The following is a 16,113-nucleotide window of genomic DNA, read 5'->3' as shown; positions in this document are numbered from 1 at the left end:
GGTTAGGGAGCTGCCTTGCAGAGTTTGCAGCTCCCTCTCTTTTACTCCTGAGATGACTGTCTGCCCACCTTGCTGTCATATAAATGGTGAAGGGGGCTATATTCCTGCCTTCCATCTGGAACGTTGATCTCAGGGTCAAGCCCCACGATGGGCAAAAGATTCCTGCATTGCAGGGAGTTGGACTAGATGACCCTATGTTCAGTGCTGTGCAGTGAGCCAGTGGAGAGGCTGCTGCTCTCCGTGTGTGTCTTGGGCTGCCTTGGTTGCCTGTCCTGGTTCCTCCCCTTAGCTACTTGGCAAAAAAAGTTTTTCCTTTCTCTGGGTAGGTCTCAAAATCTTTGATTCAGGAGCTCTCTCTCTCTCTCTCTCTCTCTCTCTCTCTCTCTCTCTCTCTGTGTGTTTTTCTTTCTCTGCAGTCATTCTGCCCAGGGAATTATGTGGGTGTGTTTTTTCCTTCCCTTTCTCTGTGCTTTGCAGCTCAAACAGTGTGTGTGAATGGTATAAGGGGATTTGAACCCCAGACTGTGAGGTTGCCTTGGGACTGCCTGCAACAGGGTTACAAGCTGTGGGCTTTTTTTGTGCTTGTTCTCGTGGTGATGTAAGAGTGTGTGCCAGGGTGGAGTGGGATTTCTACATTGCCATTAGCTCTTTGTATGGGGGGGGTGGGTCATGTGGGCACTGGTGGCAGTACAGTCCCCAATTGTGGCCCAGAGTGGCTGGGGACACCCAGGCAGATAGGTGGGGTAATAATAATAATAATAATAATAATAATAATAATAATAATAATAATAATAATAATAAGGCTGTGGTTGTGTTTCCTGGGACACTGTGGGAGTGTCTATCATTCTAATGCATGTTTAATATTTTTTCGTATGTATGTTCCCTTTTTCTCCTGGCCATGTAGCAGAGGTGTGTTTCTGGCCCTGGCATAATATGAGGACTTAACGAAGAGCTCAGGTTACAATGACAGGTAGAAGCATTTTTCTATGAGAGCAAGTTATTTGGTGGGTTGTTTTGTCCATTTCTGCACTGTGGAACTATATGTGGCCTCTGTAGAATGCCACAAAAGTCCCGACAGTTTCTGAATCGGAGGTCCAATCCAGCTTCAATTTGGGGTTGAACTAGAAGGATACGTCCTTGGGCATTTAAAGATGCTGCCATGAACCCAGAGATAAATAGTAGCTTCAGTGAATACTTAGACTTCAAAAACAACTTTGTTGCCAATGTCAGCAAACTATTCTGCATAGAGTGAACACTCTTGTGAAGTTAGCTTTTGCATCATCAGAAACCTGAGCATGTGCCAAAACTGCAATAACAAAAACCTCTCACTGTTATTGTTTATAAAAACAAATCAGCTAATTGAACAGTACCACACTGAAATCGCTTTTGAAAACGAAAAGACAGTTGTGAACTAACAAGGAACTGGTTTGTGGCATTATGGTCATGCGTGTCGTCCTGGTGTAATAACTGTTTAAGTTTGGCCGAATATCTAATGGTAAATTAGTGATTACATTGCCACCAGATGGAAATATAATAATAGCATAAAGCCACCGAATAACTGTAAAGGGCAGAACAATAAAACCAAAATTAACCAGAGGCAAAAAGGATTTAAAACTGTTAGATCAAACAGCAATTATAAACTTCTAAAAAGCCTGGGCAGATGAAAAGGCCTTCATCTGGCACTAAAAAGTGCAGTGCTTGAATCTGACAAACCTCTCTGAGATCATGTGAACTCCAGAGTTGCGGTGCCAGCACTGAAAAAGCCCTACACATGCAGCAAAATGAATTGGGAACTAGGTGGGGGAATGCACCTTTTTAGCCTGAGGATAGAGAACACCATTTTTTAAAAGTGCTTCTTTAAAAACTAGCATATAAACCTTGCATGTTGTGCTAGTTTTAAGAATGTAGGAGCCCTGCTGGAAAGACGCAAGGGTCTTTCTAGTACAGCATTCTTTTTCCAACTGTAGTCAACCAGACAGTTCTGGGAATTCAGGCAAAAGTTCTCTTGTTGTTTGCCTACCCTCCAAGAACTGATATTCAAAGGAATTTCGTCTCTGAATTGGGAAGCTTCGTTTAGTAATTGTGACTAGTGCCTGTTCAAGGACCTGCCTCCCATGAAAAAAATCTAATCCCATTTTAAATAAATGAAGTTGATATGCTTTTAAACATTATAATCTTAATTCTTTATGTGTGTCCGTGTATTTTTTAAAAAACTTTTTTGTTTCAGATTTCTAGTATGTTGCCTCCAGACTGTCTTTGTAAGGCAACTAGCAAACTAAATAAAAATAATAATTAATAATAATAAAATTATTTTAGGAGATCTGCTATCCAATAGTGTCTTTGAGTGTGAGCTGTGCAAAGAGGTTGCCCCAGCTGTAACTGTATACAGGCAACTGATATGGAAATTGTATCTGCAATATGGGTGTAATAATGCTGACCTACTTTCGAGGAGTGTAACAAGAATCACAATGTACATGGAGTGCTTGGAACATTATAAAGTGCAACACAAGTACTAAATATTATCATTATTGCAACAGATTCTTAGCCTGTGCTTTCTGAAAGACAGCCTCCTATTTACGCCCTGCGCAATAATATTTGCAGGGCCTTTCAGATGTTTACGAAACATATTTCCCAGTACGTTTCCGAGCACGATTCAAAGTGTTGGTGCTGACCTTTAAAACCCTAAACGGCCTTGGTCCTGTATACCTGAAGGAGCGTCTCCACCCCCATCATTCAGCCCGGACACTGAGATCCAGCGCCGAGGGCCTTCTGGCGGTTCCCTCATTGCGAGAAGTGAGGCTACAGGGAACCAGACAGAGGGCCTTCTCGGTAGTGGCGCCCGCCCTGTGGAACGCCCTCCCATCAGATGTCAAAGAGATAAAGAATTACCTGACATTCAGAAGACATCTTAAGGCAGCCCGGTTCAGGGAAGTTTTTAATATGTAATGCTGTACTGTTTTTAACACTGATTGGGAGCCGCCCAGAGTGGCTGGGGAAACTCAGCCAGATGGGCGGGGTATAAATAAATTATTATTATTATTATTATTATTATTATTATTATTATTATTATTAGAAAACCACATATCAACCTTCCATAAAGATGTGTATTTTGTTATGAGATATTTTAGTCTTGGTCCTAATGCATATCACTTTGCTCTCTTTATCCGTTTATGATAGGATCATTTACTTAGCCTATTTGTGCATTTATTTCCTTCTCCACCAATGGGCACAGGTTCTTGGGTGAGTGGGTGGGTCATGGGTAGATGTGCTCTATCTGCTCAGCATGCAAGTTACTTTAAAAAACCAAAAACCTTCTATGAGACCTTATGAAATATAAAATGCGTACAGGTGATAACTCAGAGGCTTGGAAGTGGCACTGTGGAGCTGGCATAGCCTGTGGTAAACACATACACCATGGTCTATGGGCAAACTGGTTTGGGAAGTTTTCAAAGGGCTTTAAATTGTACTGTGGAAAGTTGAAACTGGCCCCCCAAATCTTATTGGTGCAACAGATCTGCATGTTTGGGCTTGGTTTCTGTGTGTACATGGTAGAGTGCTCACAATGAGAACACACTTTTGCTTTTTTTTTTAAGTATGTGAAAGAATCGATGCTTAAATACATATCCTCATGCACTATAGCCATTAAAAGCAGTTCAGAGCTACCTCTCCCTCTCACCCATGTCCCACATGTTTCCTTTTTCTTGGCTGTGTGTGTCAGGCACTGTGTATTCATTTATGCAACCATAAGGGCTAGTAACTTGTTTTTTGTGGGGTTTTTTAAGTGGAAACCAAAGTTCTTAGGAAGCTAAATTACCACTTTCCATGTTCACATTCAGTGCTTGTTGTGTACTTCAGAAACATGACTTACAGACACATCTTTCTCCATCCTCCACTGTGGTGCCCCAGTGAATTTCGGCTACACAGGGAACTGAAGAACTGGCTGTTTCTGTTACTATTGGTTGGTGCCTCCAGTTCAAAATGCAACGAAGGAGACAATGTGGATTTGCCTCCTGTATTCCATTATGGTCAAAATGGGAAGCTATATTCACAAAAGTTAGTGCCAATTCTGTTTTCCATCTCTTTGTTGTGGGGGTGGGTTTGAGAGGGGATGGGCAAATGTAAGGTGCAAAATTCCCACTCGAATCTGAGGGTGAGGAAAGGAAACAGGAGGAAATATGTTAGGGGTGAGACTTGAGAATTGAACTTGAGTAAGAGTATATGGTGGAGAGGGTTAAGTCTCCTGCCTCCTAGAGACAAGAAAAGGAGGCACAAATGTTCATTTCATCTCATTGCCGTTTAATTGTAAAGACGTGTGGAAATTAAAAATGCTGGAAGCTAATCCCTGCAAATTCATTATAACCACTGTGGTTTGTGGATGTCTGTAGCTAGCCACAATCCACAGGCCAAGAGGAGCTGGATTAAATCAATATGAACATGTTTCCCCCGCCGCCTTTTGGCTTTTTTATGTCTGTTTTGCCAGCGAAGTGTCATACGGGTGCAATCCACATACCTATCGAAACCAATGACCACAATTCCATAGATTTTAATGGATCTGGAGTACAGTATACCTAGCACCATTAAAGCGTGAGATGCGTTTGGTTTGGTTGATAGCCCGCAGGGTTTATGTAATAGGGCACACAAGACGGGGGAGCGGGCGTGTGAGGTTGGAAGGAGAGAATAAATCTGGGAGCCGATCAGATTGGGGGGGGGGCGCCCGATCGCCGAGATGGAATGCATCTCCTGAATTAATACAACGACCCGACCTCCCGGCCAGAGAGCTCGGCTTTTAATTCTGCAAAATCCAATTTGTGCGCCTGCAATTGAGATGGATGGTGCAGACATGCTCTTTAAATCAGTGTCTGCTATTTTGTGTGTGGGGGGGGGGCAAGTGGAGGCGGGAGGAGAACGTGTGTTCGCCCTGTGCTGCGCTGCAGCCCGACTCCCTGCCTCACTCGCCCTGTCTCTTGATTTTGGTAAGAGCCTGCTTCAGGCTTACGCATCTCAGCGCGGCGAGGTGTCGTGTGTGCTCTTGCAGCGTGCGGTGCGGCTGCCGTACCTGGGAGACGAGGGGCCCTGAGGTGTGGGAAGTGTGCAGAGCGTCCGTGTGTGTGTGTGTTTTGTGTGTGCGCGCCCTGCCTGGGTGTGGCTTAGGCTTGGGACGTGTGCCTCCCCCTCGCATTGCCACAGAGACACTTCTATGCCTTCTGATGCCTTGAAATAAACGTGCCGAGATTCCAGGCTGGCTCCGAGGAGTTCCTGGTGGAGATGGCTTTGCGGGGTGTGTGTGTGTGTGGTGGAGGGGAAAGAATATTTTTTTTAAAGGGCAGCATGTCGCTTTAAGAAGTGCCATTGGGTGGCTGCGTCTTTAAGAGGGAAGAGGCGGCGGAAAGAAAACTACCTTGAGGTATGGGGCTGGCCTATGCTAATTGCGGGGGCGGTGCCAGGATGAATGGAGCGAGGTGAGGGCGGTGCTGCTTTACAGGGGAGGAAGGACCCATGCATTCAAGGCCTGTCTCTTTAAGGAATCAGTTGATACCATTCCGAGAGAGAGGAAAGGGGGGGATCTAGCCCCCCCTCCTCTCCATCGGGACACTACCATTCCCGTTGCTGGGGTGGCGAGGCGACCCCGATGGCTTGGAGAAGTCAAAGTCTGCCCGTGAGTGAGGAGGGGACGTTCCATTGATTGGGTGGGCCGGGGGGGTTGGTGGAAGTGCGCGCGCGATAGGCTGCTTCATTCGCGGGGAGCGGACGGGGGGGGGGCGCGCGCAAGAGAAGGAGGGAGGCCGAGGGGCGATGGGCGGTACCATGTGGGAGAGGGGGAGGAGGAGAAGGAGGAGGGGGGAGGCTGGCTGGCTGGCGGACAATGGAGCCTGTGTGTGTTTGCGGGAAAGGAGCGAGTTCGCCGTCGCCGGGGGGAGACGCTGCGCCGCCGCCGCCGCCGCCTCCTGCCCGGGGCTGAGAGGTGCCCCCCGGCCGGGCCAGGCCCCTTCGCCCTTGGTGGGCAAGAGCGGTGAGCGTGCGGAGGGAGGCGGGCAGGAGGATCCTCCGCATGGTGCCAGCGGCACCCGTGGAAACTGCGGGCCGTGGGGAGGCGGGCTGTGCGCGCGCGTGTGTTGAGGTGGTGCTGGTGGAGGGGGGGGGCGACGCGGCGAGAGGACGAGGGGCCGCCGGGTAACCGCCCTCCCGCCTGCCTGTTCGGGGGAAAGTTTCGGAGTTTGGGGGCTGGTCGAAAAACCTGGCGCGGGCGGGCGCGGGGAGCGTGAGGTGGGGGCGCGGGCGGGAGGGAAAGAGGCGGGAGGGGTCGGCGATTGGCAAAGCGAGGCGGGGGTGGGGGCGGCTCCGAGTAGTCGCCCGAGGCGGACGGGCGGGGGGGGGGCGGGTTGGAAGGAGAGCCGTGGAGGAGGCCGGAGGGAGGAGGCGTGTCCATCGCATGAGGGGAAGAACAAACGGCCCGGGGGGGGGGGAGAAACCTTGAGTCTGGGAAAAGGGGGGCGGGTGGGCTATCTGTGTACACGGAGTAGTATGTGGATGCGCCTTGGTGTGTGTGTGGATGGTGTGCGTGTTGTGGCAAGGCGGGGGTCTGGGCAGGAGATGCCAGCCCTTTCGGGACGGGGGGGGGGCTCGTGCGTCTCTGTGGGTAACGGAGGAAGGCAGCCTGGGTTATGAAAACAGGGTGGAAGAAACGGAGTGAGCCTGGGAATTTGGGGGTAAGGAACGCTTCACACTCCCCCACCCCCGTTTTCCTTCTCCCCGTTCCAGTTAAATAAGGGGATTTGCCATTGTGGGTCGCCGCTGAAAGGGGGGAGGATTTTGCAGATGCTTCTGGAGGTGAGGAGCTGCTTTAGGCTTTGAGGTGGGGTTGGGGGGAGAGGGACGGAGTGTGTGTTTGTGTCTTCTGGGCTGCCAAGCAGTCGTCATGGGCCTGAGGGGGCAGCACAGAAGAATAAAAGTGCAAGGGGATAAGAAAACGGGTTGTGCATCCAGTGCGTGGAAATGGGGTGGCCGTAGGCGACCCTCCGCAAGGCTGTTAAGAAAGTAAGGTGTGCAGAGCTGTTTAAGAGGTCTTTCTGTACATGACCAGAGAGCATAGTGCTCCCCCTCCCAACAATGCTGGTCAGAAGGATTGTGAACTAGATGCAAGGAGTACTATTCCACATTGCTAGTTAAAGGGAGCTGTAGATCTTGGGCGGGCAGGGGGTGGGTGGAATAAAAATCAGGGGCTTGATAATTTCTCCTGAAGTGCTGTGAATATTGGTCAGTACCTGTTTGCTTAATTGCATGCGTCGGTAGATGGTGCAAATCTGTTGAGGTTATCTCCACCCTGGAAATTTACACATTCAGTCATTTTTTAGTTCTGTAGTTAGAACTACATACAGATTAGATCATACTATGCATTGGTCTTAAAGTAATAGACTAATTGCTCTTACATTCCAAAACCCTTTTTGTAAATGGGGAGACAGACTTGCTCCTAAGTTTTGACCTGTGATATGTAGAGTTAGTATGTAGTTTCATAGCTGAAGGTAGGAGAGGCCACACAATTCAGTAGGGCCTTTTCCTCCTAGCCTTTCTTGAGTCTGGTCTTTAGGTCACTTGAATGTTGATGTAGCATTGAAGGGGTAGTATACAAAGAGAACTTGGTTTTTTTCTGAAATGCTAAGTACTCTGGTGTGCTATCTTAACTTCAGATTGGCAGTCTTTGCATTCAGTTTATTCTACCTCCCTGTTTGCTACTTTTTTCTTACTAAACTAATGCTCCATTTAAATAAACAACAGAGTAGGCTGACTAAAATGCAGTCCATCAACTTGTGTTAAGATGAGAGGAAAAAAATGTCTATTTTGGTTCGCACTGAAACTTGAGTTATTTTAATGTGTTGTAAAATGGTGGCAAGGCAGAAAACATTTGTGTAAAAGTAGTTAAAAGAAAAGCACATTGGAGTATAGCAGCGTGGGCACATCATATCATCCACAAATATCACTTGCTTCCATTCAGCTTTATTTTTAATTCATATATTCAAGTGTGCACAGTCTGTAGTCATTGCAGCGATTCCTGGAGGTGTAGTTCCTCAGTACTTTCTATCTGAGGGGGACTGAGGGCACTTGCACAAATGAAGCTAAGAACTTCATTTATATATCACTTTGAATACTGTTGTCTGAGTGTGGTGTGTTAAGAAATGCTTTTAAATGGCATGTGTGTTCTCATTATTATGGCTCTTCCATTCAGCTTACAGATGAAATGAAATTTAGCCAGTTGGTTGGAATAGTGTGATTAATGTGAGCTAGTTTTGCTCAAAACTACCTGGTAAATTTTTGGTCCATAAACCAAATTTGGAATGTAAAACTAATTCAAGATACTGTACATTTATTTCCTCTTTATCTACTTGATTTTGCTTAGCTTGAGGTAGGGCTCAGCAACCTGGTCAATGTGTGCTGGGGGGGGGGGGTGGAATCCAGCAGAAGAGCTGCAGCTAATTTACACTGATTTACATTTATCTAAAGCGTGCCACTTGACGTATTATTTTGGTGTCGTTAGATGTTGCATTTATGAGTCATGTGTATTAAAATATGGTGAAGATGGACTATCTTTATTGAACGTGGAAGATGTTGCACTTTTAAATAATGATGCTCAGGATTTTTGTTGTTCTCACTTATGGTTTTAAGCCAAATAAGAGTGGCCTGGGACCTCATCTCTCTCTCTCTCTCTGTGTGTGTGTGTGTGTGTGTGTAGTGAAATGTTTGCTGATAAGAGGGAGTTGCCAAACTAATACTGGTCATGTTGTTTTCTTAGTTGAGCAGTAGCATCTCATTTTGACTAGAGGAAGTTAAAACTTTTCTGCTTCTGCACTTCCCAATCCCTCCAGGTAACAGTGAGCAGCTGAATTGAGGCATGGTGTTACCCTTGATGGGTGCTCCACAGCCTAGCAGTTCAAAAGCACAAATGGCAAGTAGATAAATAGGTACCACTCCAGCGGGAAGGTAAACGGCGTTTCCGTGCGCTGCTCTGGTTCACCAGAAGCAGCTTAGTCATGCTGGCCATATGACCCGGAAGCTGTACACGGCTCCCTTGGCCAGTAAAGCGGGATGAGCGTCGCAACCCCAGAGTCGTCCACGACTGGACCTTAACAGTCAGGGTTCCCTTTACCACAGCCTACTGTGCTTTTATCTGACAGCATTCTATAGGCTATCTCATTATCATAGTTGTGCCCTTGACCTTTAAAAAGTGATTGGTTAAATAGTTGACAAGTATGTGTAAGCATTAATCTTTTTAGAACAAAAAAGATACTTCAGTAATCAACAAGTTTGAGGCTTCTAATTTCAAAAACAAAGGAGTTCAGTTTGTCCAGGGGCATATGAATTTTGTGTGGCCACCCAAAAAGTTGTGGCTTCCAAACATTATCACCATGCCCTTGCTTCAAGTGATGGGGTCCCTTGCTTAGAGCTAAGGAGAGGCCTTAAAAGATTCGTGGAAGGGGCCTGAGAACATCTCCAAAGCACTCTGCAGCTGCTGAGACAAATCTCCCACTTCTTCATAAGCTCCAAGCTTGGGAATTGGATTTGTGTTCTTTGCATTTGATTTTTGTGTGCAAGTTGTTTATTTTTGAATATTTATATCTCATGTTTTGGGTTAAAAGAGCCCCCCCCCCGAGGAGCTTACAATATATTAAAAACATAAAGTATTGTAATAAAATAGTATTAAAACCCAGCAATAAATCATTTGTAGCAGCAGGGTGCAAAGTTAAAAGATTTCAAAAACCAGGTTAAAATAAGATATCGATCATCTATCTAAAGATTATGAGAGTGTGAGCCAACTAGTTTTCTTGGGGAAGGTAATTATATAGCCTTGACACCACTTCTGAAAAGGCCCTGTCCTATCCCCACCAATCAGCCTACCATCCATGGCTCTGAATGGAAAGGACATGGAGCAGGGGATCTGATGATTATCCTAAATGTTGGGAAGACTTGTGTGGGTGGATGTGTTCCATTAAATAACCTGGCTGCATACTATTTTGAGCTTCGTAGGTAATTGTGCCAGGTTACTAACAACCTTAAATTGTGCCAGGTTACTAATTGGAAGCCATGTGAGCTACAAGAGCTTCCAGTTATTTTCCTGACATAGTAACAGAGTGAATTGATTTAAATCAGCAAGGAACAAGGCATATACAACTTGATATATTTCCTAAATCTGATGAGTATACTTCGTTGATTTACAACTAGAATATTATCTTCAGTGGTTTATTATTACAACCAGGCCTCCTTTCATTGACGTTGTCACAATGTGTAAATTTTGCATGTTTTAGGTTTTTTTTTATCTATACTGAGACCATTCAATATAGGTTGTGTCTTACAACCAACTCCCCTAACAGTTTGAGTCTTGCACAAGACAGTGCAGTCTTGTAATATCTACTCAGAAGTAAATCCCATTGCATTCAAAGGCATTTACTCCCCAGCAGCTGAGTCTAGGGATTGCAGCTTAAGTGTGGGAATCTGCACACTGGGCATTTTTTTCCCTTTTCTTCTTTTTTCCAGTATTGCTCCTTTCTGTTTCATTCTGCCTTGGGCTAGCTCCACCCTCCTAAAAACAAAAAAATACAAGATTTGATAGTAACTGGACAGACAAGGGGAACTTATTTTCACCAGGTGAACATAAGCTTGTGTTTTGAGCAAGTATTCATATCTGATAAATGAGCAAATCATTTCTTCATTTACATAGAGAAGAATCCTTTAACTTGCTGCATCTGGAAGATACATTGATTTGCTTGAGTGATTAAGACTGTAACCCTAATGTTAGGGCAGGAGCAAAATCCAAAGGAGAGTCAACTGCCTTAATTGAAAATCCTGCGAGTTGAGCTAGCAGGATGAAAGTGAGAGTGGTGGAAGGCCTTTGGGTTCTTCCGTCCATTTCCTACTGTGTTTTTCTGTTTTGACATTTCCCTTTCCATTTTTGTTAGAGGGAGTGGAAGAAGAGATTTAAACATGTTCAGAAGTGTTACTTAAATAAATAAACCTGGTTTGGGTGTGTAACAGGAGACTGGGAGGACTCAGGATCCCAGCTCCTTCCCTCCGTATTCCTTCTAGGACCATCCAGTGTTGGGCCAGAATGCCGGAAGACTCATTGCAGTTAAATAAGAAGGCCTCAACATTGGATCTCTCACTCTCATGTTGGAGAGGTAGATCTGATCTATCCTAAGGCCCCTCAGATGCCCTCCAAGAGACCATAGTATTGCAGTCTGAACTATAGGACAAGTATGTGGATAATACATAACTGAATATTAATCTAATTATTTAAGAGAAGTATACATACATACATATGCACACATTTAAATACCATCCTTTATCCTGGTTGGATATTAAGGCAGTGTATAATCAAATTATATTGTAGTATGAGAAACAACTAGAAGATGATATCAAATAGAACCCCTAAAAGCAGAACTAGAAATAAAGCCAATTTAAATGCCTGGCTGAGTAAAACTTTTGCCTGGTGCTGAAAAGAGTGCAGCATAGGTGCCATGCCAATCCACTTTAGGGACGACATTCCATAAATGGGGTGCCAATGCTGAAAAAGCAAACTCCTTTGTGATTGAGTAAGAACAGAAGAAGAGCCCTTTAGCATCAGTTCAAAGGCCTGTCTAATCCAGCATCTGATTTCTCACAGTGGCCAACTAAATGCCTCCCAGAGTCTCAAAAGTAGGATATGAACAGAAAAGCACTCTCTGCTCTTCTGATACTGGTATTCAGTGGCTTGCTGCCTCTGATCCTGGAGCTTATAAGTAGCCATCATGATTAGTAACCCTTGGGAGACAAATTCATGGCAGATAAAACTAATTAAAACTCTAAATTGGTAGTCATTAATACATCTTGTTGCAGTGAATTCCAAAGTTTAACTCTGTTCTTTGTGAAGAAGTCCTTTTTTTTTGTCTGTCCTGAATCTCTCAGCTTCATTGGATGACTCTTGGTTTTAGTATTATGAGAGAAGAAGGAAAAACTTCTCTCTATTCACTTCCTCTACTTGGTGCTTAATTTTATTACACTTTTACCTTGCCTGCCTTACTCGTCCACCACTCCACTACCAACTGGGTTCAAATGTTGTAGCTGTTCCTTATAGGTGTCTTGCTGTAGTGCTCTGGTAATTTTTGTGGCTCTTTTCTTCACCTTGCCCAACTCTACAATATCTTCCTTGAGATGCAGCGACGAGAGTTGTACAGAGTTATCCAAATGTGGTTACACCACAGAAAGGCACCACAGTATTGGCAGCTTTCTTTTCAATCCCTTTCCTACTGACCCCTAACATGCCTTCACCACTGATGGGGGCACCTGGAGAAGGGCTTCAGCAGAATTCTCAAGGCACTGGCCGGTTGGTGTGGGAATAGGTGTCAAACTGGTTTGCTGTGTGAAATGGATCTTGGCTGCCACTTTTTATACCAGCTTTAGTAAGGACCTGTTCATGTAAAGTATAACTTAATGGTATTAGGCAACGTTTTTACAATTGCGTGCAATTCACGGAAAAGTTCTCTTGGGCTTTTATCCTGGAACAGCCAACCTGAAGTTGCAGTACTTCAAAAAAATGAAGACAGAAATAAAACCATATAGTAGCAACTATTAAACAAAAAACTTTTTTTTTCCAAAATAAGACAGCTGTGCTAAATAAGCAGCTGGCCAAATTTTCAAGCATCATCAATTTGTGGAATATTTAAAATATTTGACCATGGTCAAATAATACATAGTCAATTGACTGTTGACTAGTTAGTTAAGTAATGTGTCAGTCTTACCTATGTGTTGGAAGAGAAGGGGTTTGTTTTCTGGTCTGTGTAAGAGACCTTTTGGTGAGAGCTGATGTTTGCCTGCTGGAGGTGATGGTGCTCAGAGTGGGTCTACCCATGATTTTTTGATATGGGCTTGTATGAAGCTGTCAGGATTTTGAAAAGTAGAGGGTATTATTGTATATTATTTTATCTATTTTAAAGGGATGGTCAGTGAGAGAGGCCAGTTTCCCTTTCATTTACTTGTGTGTCCCTCATGAGAGGAATTCAGTTTCCACTGTGTGGACCTCTTAGGTATTTTTTATTAAGTGGTCTATAAGTTAAGTTAAAAATAAATAAATATTCCTTTCAGTGAAGAGGATTGGAAGATGTAGAGGAGTGTTGGCTTGTTTGGTTGAAGGAAGTACAGTTGAAGCCTCCTTCATAATTATTTTGTGGTAGTTTAAGGTTTTCTGGGTGATAGTTGACTTGTTGAACAGGCCCTCTTTTAAGAGACTGGGGGGGGGGAGGACCTTTTCTATGATAGCTCCAGGATCACTCCCTTTGAAGGCATGCTCCTTTTGTGAAAATGTTTTGAGAAAGCTCTTTCCAGGAGCTGAATTATTTTTTCCTAGCAGAAGTTACTAGTCTTTTTGGTTTTTTGGGAGGGTGGGGGGGTGCTGATTGAAACTACCGTATCTTGAGATCTCTTGAAAGAAACTGCCTATAGGGGGCCATAACATCACTGCTCATGTTGAATGGTCCATCATCCTCTGTGGAGGATAATAAATCTCTTGGCCCTACTGGTGGAACATGGATATGTCTCCACAGTTATGCTGGACTATAGAATTACATGGAGCAGAGTAAGGAAAAGGGAACATTATTGCACCCTTCTCTATATCTAGAAAGGATTATTTGGGTTTGTCTCTTTGTCCCTTGGCTTCCAAAGTGCTCTTAGTGCATGAACAAGCTCTAGATATCTATTTTGTATTTATATCCCACTTTATTTCCCTAACCCTACATGGTTTCACAGATATAGTTAAGTGGAGAAACAGGTATTGGCTGATTGAGGTGGGTTGTTGAACAGAGTCGCAATCCTACTCTGAACCAAACAACTTCTCCTCAGTGGCTATCCGGGGGAAGCTGGATCATTCTAGAGGTTAGGCCGGACTACTGATGGTGCTGTGTGCACCTTGGGCTTCTACAACTGTAGGAATCATCCCTGATTTCTGCAAATCTGGGCTGGGGCTGAAGGCCAAAGTGCAGGAACAGCCCCACACCTGAGCTACATTTATATTTGCAGGTCTGAAGAGCAGGGGATTTTTCTTGACCTTGCATAGAGAAGAGGAGAAAAGTCTTGGTGACCAAGTTGGCTAGCAAGACCAGCTAAGATTTCTAGACTTCGGGTTGCACATGGGTGTTTTCTTCTCTCCCCACTTTAAGCAATATTCTTCTTTTGTGGTTTCCATAAACTGGAAAGTGGAGGAGATAATTGGAGTCCCAGAGAGAGGAGAGTCTGTGAACCCAGGGCAGAGCTCTAAGAGCCAAACCATGGTTTAGCCATACTATCAGAACCAGGGCATATGTGAGGCTTAGATACCCGTGTGGCCAAGATTACAGCATGAAATGTTGCTTAGATTACATTGCTTCCCTTTACAGTGAGAGTGCTTGCATTTTATTTTAGCCAAAGCAAGTTTTCCTGTGGTTGTGAATAAAACTTATGTACAAAAAGCTTAGAAATGAGAAATGATAATGGCAGAACATCTAGTAGCTGAAGGTAGGGCTTTGTAAACAGTGTAGCCCAGGGCTTGGCAGCTGAAACTTAGTGCTGTTGTCTAGGAATCTAAAATCACTTCCCTTAAATTCCTTACCAAAAAATAAAAGTAAAAGTCTATCTTCTTGATCTTTACTACATGAGTATGGCAAAGTTAACCTGGGCTTTCTTGGTTAATGTGCACAAGTTAGTCCCAGTTACGAAATCGGTTTTCTTGATCACAGAACCATAAGCAGAATATTGATACTTCAGGATTCAGCTGCTGTGAAAAGAAACTTTGACTCCACTGTTTATACAGCTCTAAACATCTGTAGTGAGTCATAGCTTTTATGTTCAGTAGAGATACCTACTACATTCCTGTATCTTTTTTTCCTAGACAACTAAATGCTGGACGTGTTTGTGAGACGAACTGCTCAAAGATACCCAGAACTGATGCTGTACTTTGTTTAATATTCCGATCATGGTAAGATACACTTTTCTTCCTTATAGAATTTTATATCTTGACTTGTAGTTCTCTGTTTCCAAAGAACCTTCATTTGCATGCTAATCTGTTGGAAATGCACTGTGTTTTGTCTTCAGTTGCTGTGTTTTAGGATAACATTGATATTTGCTGAGAAACATGGTGTGCTCTAATGTGTCGCTCACTAGTGCCTGTGGAGTTAGTACCACAAATGGGGGATGCACATTTGGCTGGTTTTTCTGTTACCAAAGCTTGCATTGTACCCGGTGGTACATGTAGAAGACCCCAGGTTCTGCCTGTAGCATCTCCAGATTTAAAATAACCAGGGAAAGACCTTCTCCTTGAGGATATAGTGTGTCTTTCAGTTGTAATAGATGGCACTGCCTAGTGAACCAGTAGTTTGAATTGATATAAAGCAGCTTTGTATGTTCTTATGTGAGACAGTGGCTTGGTTTGCACAACAATCCGGTAAGCCAAACTATGGTGTACTGGGATTGTGTGAATGTATAGGAGCTCCAGCCCATTGATAATGAGGAGAAAATATAATCATGAGCTTGGGTTCAGGTGACACACTAAGCCAAACTTTGGCTTAGCTCAACATGCCATGAGACTGGGGAGCAGTAAAGTGCCTGCAAGATCCCCTCTGGGAGTCTGCATGCTTGCATGGTCCCTGCTAAGCCATATTTCAGATTACAGTGTCATGCAAACCAGTCCAGTGTTACATACTTGCTCTTTTAATTTTAATCAGGGATGGGCAACCTGTGGCCCTCCAAAACTTTTGTTGGACCAGCCATGACCATTGGCTGTGCCAGCAGCATCTGAAGAGCAATAGGTTCTCCATCCCAGTTTTAGAATATAGCTTGTTCTTACGGTTACAGGAAAGCCCACTATTAGGCCAGTTTAAGAAGTCAGTTCTCACATAATCCAAAAGAGGATATTTATTATGGTACTGCTTATAATTAACATCAGCTATAGGTATGAAGGAAGCATATTGTGAAATTTCTGATTTCAAATTCTACTTACGGATTTTCAGACATTCTTACACTGCTCTTTTACTGCTGTTCACCTGTAATTTAAACAGGCACACTAGACCACAAGGTATTTATATGTCTTGTTACCAAGTTGGAGCTATTGTCACGTCTGTT

General features: G+C 44.2%; 1 protein-coding gene across 6 annotated transcripts in view; it reads left to right on the top strand.

The window, feature by feature from the left end:
* Positions 1-16,113, top strand: part of BCL9 (BCL9 transcription coactivator) — a 96,456-nt gene that overhangs the window by 54,334 nt on the left and 26,009 nt on the right. For 3 of the 6 annotated variants that reach the window (XM_081907851.1, XM_081907856.1, XM_081907855.1), the window contains exons 1-2: positions 5,836-6,010; positions 14,885-14,971. The gene's annotated coding sequence lies outside the window, so the exon portion shown is untranslated. Of the gene's footprint in view, positions 1-5,236; positions 5,405-5,492; positions 5,657-5,835; positions 6,011-14,884; positions 14,972-16,113 lie in introns of those variants that run through there. The other 3 variants (XM_081907854.1, XM_081907852.1, XM_081907853.1) reach the window with 3 other exon arrangements.

This window comes from Podarcis melisellensis, assembly GCF_964234715.1.
Source record: "Podarcis melisellensis genome assembly, chromosome: 4".
Taxonomy (NCBI): domain Eukaryota; kingdom Metazoa; phylum Chordata; class Lepidosauria; order Squamata; family Lacertidae; genus Podarcis; species Podarcis melisellensis.
The sequence above is the reverse complement of the archived record's forward strand: the minus strand, read 5'-3'. Positions and strand labels throughout refer to the sequence as shown.